This window comes from Diceros bicornis, chromosome 25, assembly GCF_020826845.1.
Source record: "Diceros bicornis minor isolate mBicDic1 chromosome 25, mDicBic1.mat.cur, whole genome shotgun sequence".
Classification (NCBI taxonomy): Eukaryota; Metazoa; Chordata; class Mammalia; order Perissodactyla; family Rhinocerotidae; genus Diceros; species Diceros bicornis.
In genome coordinates, this window is record NC_080764.1 from 28329773 (window position 1) to 28341697 (window position 11925).

General features: G+C 44.4%; 1 non-coding gene across 1 annotated transcript; it reads left to right on the plus strand.

The window, feature by feature from the left end:
• The first annotated feature begins 337 nt into the window (after nucleotides 1-337).
• LOC131421970 (U6 spliceosomal RNA) lies at nucleotides 338-444 on the plus strand. Its single transcript, XR_009224009.1, has one exon. It is a non-coding gene; the product is annotated as a U6 spliceosomal RNA (small nuclear RNA).
• Nucleotides 445-11925: the final 11481 nt, after the last annotated feature.

An 11925-nucleotide genomic window follows, 5' to 3' on the forward strand; every position in this document is an offset into this window, starting at 1 on the left:
GTTAAGAGTAAAATGGTGACATCTTGACTTTTGTCCTTGCTTTTCAGTCTGCCCTCCAGCAGCTTTTTCGGGTCCAGACCAAAAAGTGTGTTCATTAATTTAGAAGAAAAGTCCAGCGGAATCTGCTTCTAGTCACATGTAGGACCCCACCAGTCCTTATTCATTGGACTGCCAGGGTCAAGACAGGGAAGAAGGCAAAATTTGGTTTTGATGTACTCTCTTGTTCACTCCAATTCTAACCGCTCCCATTACCCCAGTGACCTCGTGCCTCCCACTGGTCCCTAGAGTCCCTCGCTGAAAGCACACTCCTCCCTACCCATCAAAACGTAGCCTTCTTGTGCTCGCTTCGGCAGCACATATACTAAAGTTGGAACAATACAGAGAAGATTAGCATGGCCCCTGCACAACGATGACACGCAAATTCGTGAAGCGTTCCATATTTTTATGATGTACACCTGAAATTTATACAATATTATAAACCAATGTTACTGCAATAAACAAAAAATTAAAAAAAAAAAAAAGTAGCCTTCTTGTCTCCCGTTCTCTCCCAGTTCTGCTTTGTGTTATGCGATGATGGGCGGCATGGGGTTTATCAGAGGAATGCCCAGTGTGGGTTAGTGGAAAGAGCACTGCACTGGGGAGTTAAGAGACCTGGGTCTAGTTCTAACATTATATCAGTTAGGTTAATTAGTTGAAAGTGACATGATTCAACTTAAGCAAAAAAAAACGGAAAAAAAAAAATCCAGTAATTAATGAGTTCCTACAGGGGTCAGGGATCAGACACAGCTATGTCAGGGTCTGCAACAATGTCATTAGGACAGACGCACTTTCTCCATCTCTTGGCACTGCTTTCCTTGGCTCTCGGCCCATGGTGACAAGATGGCTGCCAACAGTCCTATCCTCTCGGCAACCCCAATGGAGCATATGAACTTCTCTCTTCCAACAACCTAAAAATCAAGTCTTGTTAGCTTTGACTGGCCTCCTGGGAACACATATCCTGATGCTCTGATTGGCCAGGGCTAGTTCACATGCTTATCTTGGATTTGGGAGTGAAGTCAGCATCATCCAAATGTTAGGACTGAGAGTAGGCAGGGCTGGTTCCCCAAGGGACTGAAGCAGGCAAAAGCAACAGATGTCCTCTGCATCCATTAATTAATCATGAGAGCTTGACAGATCTTCCCACCTCTAGGCCTGGTTTCTATCTGCAAAACAAGAGGGATGGACCCTATAACCTGTAAGATCCCTTCTACTTTAACACTTACAATTCCACCTAATTTCTCATGAGAATGCTATGCAGTGTTTTCACTTCTCAGAGGATAATACCTTAATCCAATTACAATGGGGAACAGTAGCCATAACTGCCTATCTGATAAGCCATTTAGAAGGGGCAAGTCCCACCATAGATGCAGGCCTTCTCCATCCCCTCTGCAGGACCCGTGCCCAGTGACCCCATGAGAAACAAGCCAGAGAGGCTGGTGCCACTGGAGAAGGAGGGATGGAATCTGAACCAGCCAAGCATTGATTAATTTGACCAACAATATGCACATCCTGTATCCCAAGCACTGTAGTAGGCGCAGCCCCTATTCTCTAGGACAACAGTCTTGAGGTGGGTGCAGACAAGTAAACCGCTGACGAACAATTCAGAATGCCAAGGGCTGTGGCAGGGTGATAAGGCAGCTCAGATGAGGGGCACCTAACCCAGTGGGAAATATGGTTTAGGGCATAAGAAGACGACAGGATGGTAAGGGAAGTTGTCCCTAAGGAGTTCCCGAACAGGGCCTGGAAAGAGAAAGAGAAGAACCCAGCCTGTCGAGAGAAGCAGAGAAAGAGCATTCACAGTACATTTAGTCGGGGCATGCTCAGGGCATTGCAATTTGTTCTGAGTGGCTGCCTTGTGGAGTTTAAATGGGACAATGGCAAGAGGGGAGGCCAGGCCGGACTGTGAGGGACCTGGGCCAAGCCCAGAATACTGGATTTTATCATGGAGGCACTGGGGAGCCATTGAAGGATTTTAAGCAGGAAAGTAACACAATATTGTAATTACAAAGGATCTGCCAGTATTATGTGAGATATAAGAAGACCAGATTGCTGTCTTCAGGTAGTCTATAGTCCTACCCTCTCAATGGTAGAAGGACTTCAAGCAGAATCTGTCTGCTTGCTTCTGTAATTTTTGTGTTGCCTATGTCTCTTTAGTCACACTTCACCTTGTTCCACGCAGAATCTAAAGTTCACTCTTCAGAAAAATGCCTGCAGCTGGAACAAAGAGTTTTTAAAATCCCATCCCTCTTCCAAAAATGCTTACAGGTGGTCTGTAAGTCTCTGCTGAACATTTGACCACACCTCACGCCTGATTACAAAACAACTCGAGACCTCTGCAGCCCCCGACTATTATTACACTGATTTAACAATCCCTAGGCATTAAGGGGGCAGAGCTGGGACCCTCTGCTGGCTGCTCGAGGAGCCTCATTGGTGTCTTCTGTAGAAGGGAGAAAGTCCTATATTCTGCAGAAAATTGCTCTACACAAAGGAAATCATGGATCCCTACACACCCAAGCTTGAGAGTGGGAGATCATTCCTAAGGACAGAAATCCTCAGAGCACCACGTGTCTAGAGGAAAAGCAGAGATGCATCAGAACACCAGGGCTGCCTTAGACAGAAGAGAAACAAAGAAAAGTACGAATTGAGCTGTGAAAACAACACCAACCCAATCGACCTAAAAACCTGGTCAGGAGAACAGGTGGCTTCCCAACTCTGTCACGAATTAACGAATAAAGGAAAAAATGGCTGGTTTACAGGGAAGTGGCGCATGCTCTGTCCACTGCAAGGACAGTCGATTCTTAGTCATGTGGGCTCACAGGTATCTTTGCCAAACATCATGCTAAATGAAGAATACTTTTTTTTTTAACTTTTATATTTGGCTTTGAAGTGCACTCTTGTTTTTTCTTTTGCACTAGCTTCAACTTTTAAACTGTTTCACTAAAGATTAAGTGACAATGACAGTGACAATTTCTCCTTAGAGTCTGTCACAATTTTCAAAACTTGTTGATATCCATTGTCTCATTTGAGCTTCTCAGTGACCCAGCTCTGAGGTGTTCACCTTACAGACCAACTGAGGCTCAGAGACTCCCCAGCTACTAAAGCAGCAGAGCTAGGTCTCAAACCCCGTCTTCTAACTCGAATCTGGTATTTTTTCTAGGAGGGGTGAAAGGAGCCAAAACCAAACCAAAACAAAACAAAAAACTGGGTTGCAGAAAATAAAGCATTGACTGCCTAGGCTTTACATGAGAATGAGAAATTAATAACAAAGAGGCCATTTTTCATGTGGACTCAAAATGTGAGTTCTCATTATTTTTCTATTTATACAAGAGCTTTGTTGTTTTAGAAGGCCCTTTCTTCTCATTCAAAATGAGAAAATACCTTCTGACAGCCATGCAATTAGCAGAGCCTCCAGATACTGATTTCCTCTGTTTCTTGGCATGGCCCTTTCTCACAGGGCTCCGCTCAGGCTCCTGATAGAAAGGGAAGCTGGAGAGGCTGAATTGGCCTCTCAACTAATTTAGCTATTTCCCATCGCCATCTCTCAGCTGCTTTCCCAAGGCTTTCTCCTCCCTCCTCAGTTACATCTAAGAGGGAGGGATTTGAGAAAGGGGGAAGGTTGGAGAAAAAGAGACTGGGAAAGTGAAAGGAAAGGGCGATTAGAAGGAAGAAAATTATCTCTGAATGGAAACCCAAGGAATTCCTGTGCCAAAGGTACATTCCCTTTGAAGAAAGGAGAGGGGGTGGAGCATAAAACAGGAAGAACCATGATACTACCACCATTGATTCATTGACTCATTTGCTCATTCCACAAACATTTGCTGAGATCCTACTGGTACCAAGGACTATACTAGGCTCTGAGAACACACACAATTGGCAAAATCAATATCATCCCTACCTTTATTGAGGGTACAGTGGTGCAGGTTGGGTTCCCCAGGAAGCTGGCTCTGAGACAGAGAGTAGAATGCATAAACTGTACTAGGGGGTGCTCTTAGGATTAACATCATGGAAGGAAGGGAAGTAAGCAGGATCAAGCAGAGGATGCAGTCAAAATAGGAAACAGTCTCAAGGGAAGCATGGGCCAGCCCTACAAGGGGTTCTAAAGATGGGATGAGTTTTCACAGCTGTCCCTAGGTAGGTGAGAGGGCCAGCCTTCATACCCCCATGTAGATCCATCATTGGAAGGGACATGGCCTTGGGCAGGGCAGCTTTCTTCAGCTGAGGCAAGGCCAAGTGGGCTGGCAGCTAAGGGCCACACTTCCAGCAGCTGGGGCTATAACAGCCTTCAATACTGAAGGTGGATCTGAGCAGCTCATCAGAGCCTACAGCACATGTAGTCTGGTAGAGAGGGCAGCCAGCCCTAACATAATCACAGAAAAAATATATAATGGCACTGTGCTACAAAGGAGAGGTATATGGTACCCTGAAAAAGTGCAACCTAGATTGGGGGGAGGATTTCAGGCAAGGGAAGCACGCCTGCAAAGCCCTGGACTGGGAGGGAGTGAGAAGGAAATAGACAGATTGGAGAGCTTCTCTGAACATAGCATGGACAGATCACGGTCGAATGCTCACCGCATGCTAGGTACCGTGTTCGGCATTTTAGGTACATCCTCTAGTTTGACTGCACAACCCCAGGAGGAGGGATTGCTCCCACGGTCCTTCTACCATCTCCTGAGATCAAAGAACAACATTCCCTGGAGCCATGGGGTGCCAGAAACGACAGGCCTGACTGAGCACTGAGTCAAAATAACCAGTGGTTGGGGCCGAGCTCAAACTAACTGAGCAGAGAGAGGAGTTGGAAGAAAAACAGAGAAGCTGAACTAGGACTCCTTTGTGGAAAACGAAAAAAGAAAGCAATCAATGTAAACTGAATACCAAAGTAAGTTTTACCAAATTTACACATAATAGCGTTGATCGTTATAACAAAGCTCAATAAAAGATTAGATTTGGTTTATTCCTGCATTCATTTAGCAATGCTGTATTTTGGGGACTGCAGAAATCAAGTAAACTGTACTGAAACATAAAATCAGAATAAAATATGACTCTCAAGGCAGCCATAATACATTGTAATGAAAGAGGATTTTTAAAAATATTTTTTGGTAAGCAATTATGTGGCTCTGGTTTCTATATCTGATGGTGCAAAATTTGTTGAAATAATGCAATCTGCAAAACAAAATCACATCTTGACAATTTCTTTAGTTCTTAATTAGAAAAAGTATATATAAGTAAGCAAAATTTGCATAGCAGGGGGCCCCACTTGAGTCTCTGCTGTGTCCGCTGCGGACCTATGGTAATGACTGGCCAGAAGCCCACTTCTCTGGGGCATTAGGGCACCCCCCTGGGGAGAATTCATCCCAAAGTGAGGGAGCTGAGCCCAGAAGTCTGCGGTTTAAGGAGGAAGGATTGAGAAAACTGTTTTGGTGTCAGACCTGGGTTTGAGTCACTTCTTAGCTAAGTGACTTCAAGCAAATTACTGACCCCTCCTAGGCCTCAGTTTTCTTGTCTATTAAATGGGGATATTAACACCAACCTCATAGGGCTGTGAGAACCCCTGTGAAGTCCTCAAGTTTTAGAAATGGAATACCGAGTACGGGCGTCAGTATGATAGAGTCCTCTAAGACTGTGCTCCTCTAAGTGTGGTCCTCAGATTGGCAGCAGCACCTGGGAGCTTTGTTAGAAATGCAGATTCTCAGGCTCCATCCAACACCAGACCTGCTGAATCAGAATCTCTGGCGGTGGGAGCCCAGGAATCTGTTTGAACAGTTCTCCAGGCAGAGCGACTAACCGTCCAGGTTTGCCTGGGACTAAGGAGCATCCTAGGATGAGACACTCTCAGGGCTAAATCTGGAAAGTCCAGGGCAATCTGAGATGAGCTGGTTACTCTAACTCCGCGTGATTCTTATGTGTGCTAAACTTTGAGAACCACTGCTCTAACATATGTATGGGTATGTATTTTTAAAAAACGTATGTATTTTTAAATTAATATAATATAGTGGGCAACATATTTGAAGATTCCACTGGCACTTTCCACAAATCCCTTGGGGACAGTTATGAATTACTGCTTTAAGATAAACCAATATTTATTGAGCATCCTTTACAGGCCAAAAGTTTGGATAGATGCTCTCTATTTTACCTCTTTGATCTTACTGCATCTTCTGGGAGGTATTTGTATCCTTCTCTAGAAATTTGAGATTTAAAAAAGTTAGTGACCTGCCTGTAGGATCACCAATTAAGCCAAAGGCCCTGGGATTCAGGGATGGCACTTTCCAGAGGCTGTGCTGGTTCCACTAAACCCACGTTTCCCCAAGAGTGGGATGCATCTCACTGGGGAATGAGAGATGATTTAACGTAGTATAGAAGATGATTTTAGGAGGCAGAGGGAACAGCGTTAAACAAGACATCACATTGTGAGAAATAGTACTAAAAATTGCTAATGCTTATATAGCCCTTACTATGTGCCAGGAACTATTCTAAGAGTTTCATGTATATAAAGTAGGTAACATTATTATCCTCAGCTCTACAGATGAGGAAACTGAGGCACCAAGGTCACACAGCAAGTAAGTGATGTGGCCCTGGAATTAGAACCCAGGCATCTGAGCTATTGGCCTCTTCCTTTATAGTTCTCTTTCAATCTGTCTGATTCTATGAAGGAAGTTCAAGTTTAGAGCTGGCTTGTCTTTTTCACCTTTCCAATATTTGCTAGTCTCTCTTTGTAACTGAGAGAGCAAACATCAAGTTCAGAACTCTCCATTTTGCTGACATTGTAATTGTTCTCACTGATACCTTCTATCTATGGCAAATGATACTGGATTTCCACTAAGGCAGAGACATCAAGTTCCTTTTATTTAAGGGAAAAGGGAGTTATTGAAAGGAAAAACTTAATAGTAATATAGAGAGAATCGTGAAGATGGTAGGTGGTGTGGTACTAGGAAGGGGGAAGCAGATGAGAAGGAGGTGAGCGGGTGACTGAACTTGGGGAGGTAATGCATTTCGGCATGATGCTTCCACTGGTCTCAATTCTCAAGCTGTTTTGATTCCCTAGATTCCCTTGTTAAATTGAGGAACCCTGAACCACTGACAGAAAAGTACTCGGAATTCTTAAGAAAATATTTTCCCTTTTCACTACTGGCTCTCCTTATTTCCGTCTGCTCAGACTTTTAAACTTCCTTCAAATTTTTCTCACAAGGAGCCCTGACCCAACAACCAGGATCTCTGCATTTGAAAAGGAAAATACTGCAGCCGAGACTTCCCCTGTTCACTCATATTCCATTCTCTCTCTTTTCTGGGTACAGGGGAGGACTATGCTCCCCAGCCTCCTTATAATTAGGTGGTCTGTGAGACCTGGTTCTGGCCAATGACTCGTGAATGCAAGTGATGTGTAGCATTTAAGAGGGAGTATGCATTCTCCATGCTCTCTTCCTCTGCTGCACTGGCCTGGGAGCTCCCTGGTGGAGTCACCAGATGCAAGCAGATTCGGTCCCCGAGCTTCCACTTGCAGAAAAGCTACCCTAGAGATCCACCAGACCTGCAGAGCACCAAGAGGCGTTGGGCGGGAAATAACCTTTGTGTGTTAATGCCAGTGAGATTTCATGGGTTAGTTTGTTACCACACTTATCCTAGCCTATCCTGACCACTACAAGTACATCTTATCAAGATATTATTCATTACATTAGAAAGCACTTTCCACTACTGGGAGAGTAATTTTCTCCAGAGTATAAAGGAAATTTCTAAAATGCTCAAGAGGGGGCCGGCCGGTGGTGTAGCAGTTAAGTGCGCGTGCTCCACTGCAGCGGCCTGGAGTTCGGATCCCAGGCACGCACCTATGCAATGCTTGTCAAGCCATGCTGTGGCAGGCGTCCCATATAAAAGTAGAAGAAGATGGGCACAGATGTTAGCACAGGGCCAGTCTTCCTCAGCAAAAAAAGGAGGATTGGCGACAGATGTTAGCTCAGGGCTAATCTTCCTCAAAAAAAATTTAAAAAATAAAATAAAATAAAATAAAATGTTCAAGAGGATTTTGCAAACAAAGATCGCTCGAAACTATAGGCCCAGAACCTTCAACAATTGCCACGTACGTAATCCTGGTGGGACTGGGCGCTGAGGAATGTGGAGGATACAAAGGGAAGTTGAAAGAATGCTTTAAATTCTATTTTTGAGAAAACATCCCTTTCCCAGAGCCAGCGCACCTCCAGCTTTGTGGCTGATAGAAGCGCTCAGCATGATTCTGGTAGATAAATGTGGAAATGTTAATCCTCCTCTGGAACCAGGAGTGATAATCATTTGCTGCCCTGGGAAGGTTTCTACTTGTTTCTGTTGTCAAAATTACCCCTGCAGCCTTTCACATAACCAAAGACACTTCTCCTGTTTGTGTGGGTATATTTTCTTGTTGTTTTAAAAATCACATGGAAAACTCTCACCCGAAGTTCTCTCCAATGGAGCCTTCTGCAGAATTCAGAGTCAGCATAATTATGAGAAACTATGCATGCAAATGTCTTTGTTTTATAAAAATAAGGCTTCCTATTAGCTCAACAATTTTGTGTGTTCTCAAACACGTGCACATTACATAATACTGGATTCTAACAATAGCCACCGTCTACTGAGCACACTCTGTACTAAGCACTGTGCCTGCCCTTCATGGACACCTCCCAACAGCTCTACAAGGTAGATCTTGACAGAGTTCTCAATTTAGACAGGAAAGAGAGTCCGGCACCTTGTATAAGTCACACAGCTAATGACTGGCAGAGGCAGGATTTGAACCCAGGTCTATCTGACTCCAAAGCCCGTGCTGTTCATGGAATTACAGGCACTGCCGTGCTCTCTGTCAGAGGAGGAAAGGACATGGGGAGGTCAGGTTGTTTGCTGAGCATCCCCTGTGAGATCAGTGCAAGAGCCTTGCAATATCAGTAGTTCATGCAGCACTTTTATGTTGGGAAAATGTTTCTTTTTAAAACTGCTTAATATGCTACTTCTGGGATGGAGAGAGATAAGTGATAATGTCATTTATCACTCAGAGCCCTAGGTGATTTGAATGGCTGATACCACACCAATCCCAGTGTCCAGTGAAACCAAACTGCAGCCCACTGCAGTGCCTGGCAAGTCCCCAGACATCCTGGGAGGGAGTGACTAGCTCTAGGGCAGGAGGCCCAACTGGAAGTATCTGAGGATGGAATCATCATAATAGCTAATCTACCCAATTAATTCATTTAATCCTCATAACCCATAGCCCTGCAAAGGGACTCTCTGAGGCTCAGAGAGGTTAAGGAACTTGCCTAAGGTCACACAGTAAGAGAGGCTGAGCTCCAAAGCCAGATAGGCCAGCTTCAGTGCCAGCACTCTTAATCACCATATGGTATACAAAAGGTAAAGTAGATTGGGAGCCTGGGGGATTGAGTCTAGGCCTCACTGTGCCACTAATTGGCTATATGTCCTTGAACAAGTCCTGTAACCTTTATGTGTCTTATTTCTCGGTCTGTGACTAAGGGACTTCATAGGAGTCTATTACGATGATTGTTCCAAGGTCAAGAGAATAACAAAGAAGAGAGTGTGCTTCTGTCTGAGAGATATAATGACCCCATATGTGGAGCCCGGGTATCCAGAGATGCTAAGATGCTACTTTTTCCCATCATCAGCATCATCACCATCATCATTTCACAACTGGGACTTTGTATACATTATCTCTAATCCTCACAAACAACCCTGAAAGGTAAATATGTGTGGTGGACACCAATTGTTTAGTCTGCCTGGTATCTCTCCATTTTCTGGAAGAAGCAACCTCTCGTCTTCTGAGGAATAACCCCCCACCAACTCCAACATGTGCTTCTACTGAGAGCTGTCAATCACAGTAAAGCACCCACCCCTGCCAAAGCTGATTGGTCCATGGTCAGCATGTGATCCAAGTCGGGCCAATCAGACCTTTCCCAGGATTTTTCAAATTAGATCACAGAGAAGAGAAGCAATCTCTCTCTGATGGAGAAGCTGTGATATAGGAGGTCATGCTTCCCACCACTGGAAGAAGCCCTCCTTAGGAACTAAAATCTTTGTGCATAGAAACAAGAAGAGAACAGAGACAGAAAGAAGTGCCCTAACAATGTTGCAGACCCTGGTTCCAATTGTCACGGAAATCCAGCTAGACCCCACCCTTCCTGGGCTTATAGGAGATAAACCAGATAAGCCCCTCTGGTTAATTCCCATTTATGCCATTTAAGTTATTTACATCCATTTAAGTTAATTTGACTTAGATGTCTGTCGTGTGTAACCAAGAGTTCTGACTGATAGAGTATTAATATTATTCTCTTTCCACTTTCTCAGTTTCAAGCTAAGACTGGAGCCAAATTTATCTGACTCCAAAGTTAGGGCTCTTTTCCCTCACCATTCTGCCTCTCCTAACCCGATAAGACAGACCTAGAAGCAGACTACTTGCCTGATCTGGTGCCTTATTGCAAAAGCATGACTTGAGTTGGCCAAATATTTTGAATCACTGGCCTCCTCAAGGAAGGTAGCTCCCAGATTCTCCTGATACTATCCAGAAGCTCCGAAGAGAAGGCGCTCAGAGAAGACATTGAACTTGGACATAGAGGCTTCACTGGCTGCCAAATGGCATAGTGGAGGGGAGTGGGCTCTGGTGTGAGGAGGCCTCTGCTATAGGGGTTCATGGACAGATTTAGCTGGTGGGTAGGGCAGACCTAAAGAAAACAAGGAGACTTTGGACCTCAGGGACTTGAGCATGGCCAAGGACCTACAAGAGAATGAGAATGAGAGCTACTCGATTGTTCAAGGGAAACCCAGCCCATCTTATGAAAAGCATCCTGTTCTCTGTTAGAGTTACGCTTTGCATCCAGGCCTCCCGACTTCCAGTCCAACACTCTTTCCACTAAGTCAAACTGCCTTTGCCTTACTACCCTTCCAGATATTGCAAAACATTGCTGAAAATGTAAAAGTAGTTGTCAGGTAGGAGAGATATTGCTTAATCAATATCTAGCTCAGAAAAGAAAAAATTCATTGACATTTGAAGGCATTTTTATTTTTTTTTAATCGTGTAGCATCATTACCAATAACATTTATTAAGCACCTGAAGCTTTACTTAGAATTGGACAATGCAGAGACGCCATTTGTAAGTTCATTTACTATGAAAAAGCCTGTATGAACTCCCTACAATATGCCAACACTGTGCTAGGTGCTGGGGGCAGAGTGATGAGCCAGCCAGACATGCTTCCTGCCTTCATGGAGCCTGTAGTCTAGCAGGGGAGACAGATGTGAAATAAACACACACATGCAAAGTTATAAATGGGAATGAGGATTAAAAAGGGAGAGAAAAAAGAGGGACCTAATTTATGAAGAGAAGGGTTGGGGAGATGGGGGTCAGGGGATTTCCAGCCTAGGTTAGACGGTATTGATGCATCTCTAGACAGACCAACCAAGCAAAAACTCCCATCTGGTGTGAATGAAAAAGACTAAGTGCAATTGTGGCATGGTGACTAAAGGGCAAGCAGTCATGTGTTCAGCCAAATGGTCTCTGAGAAGGAGCCATCACTCTGAGGTCTCTCCCGTAGCGATGGCTCATCTAGCATGAAGGGCAGTCTCCCCAGAGGTCCTGAACGGTGCCCTCGGGAGCCATATTGGAGCCTAAGATAAAGGAAAAATGTACACTCCTATTTATGCTCATCAAAATATCCTCCAAAATATTTTGAACCAAGTGAGAAAAATTAACAAAAGCTCTATAATCAGAAGACATGACAATCCATGAAGCCCCACATTGCCCAATCTGTTGGCACACATTGTCAGCCCTCATAAACCTGCTCAGCAGGGGATCTGGGGACTTCAGAGCCAGAAACCTGGGGCTGATTGGAAATTCCCATCACACAACAATGCGATGTGGTAACACAAACAACA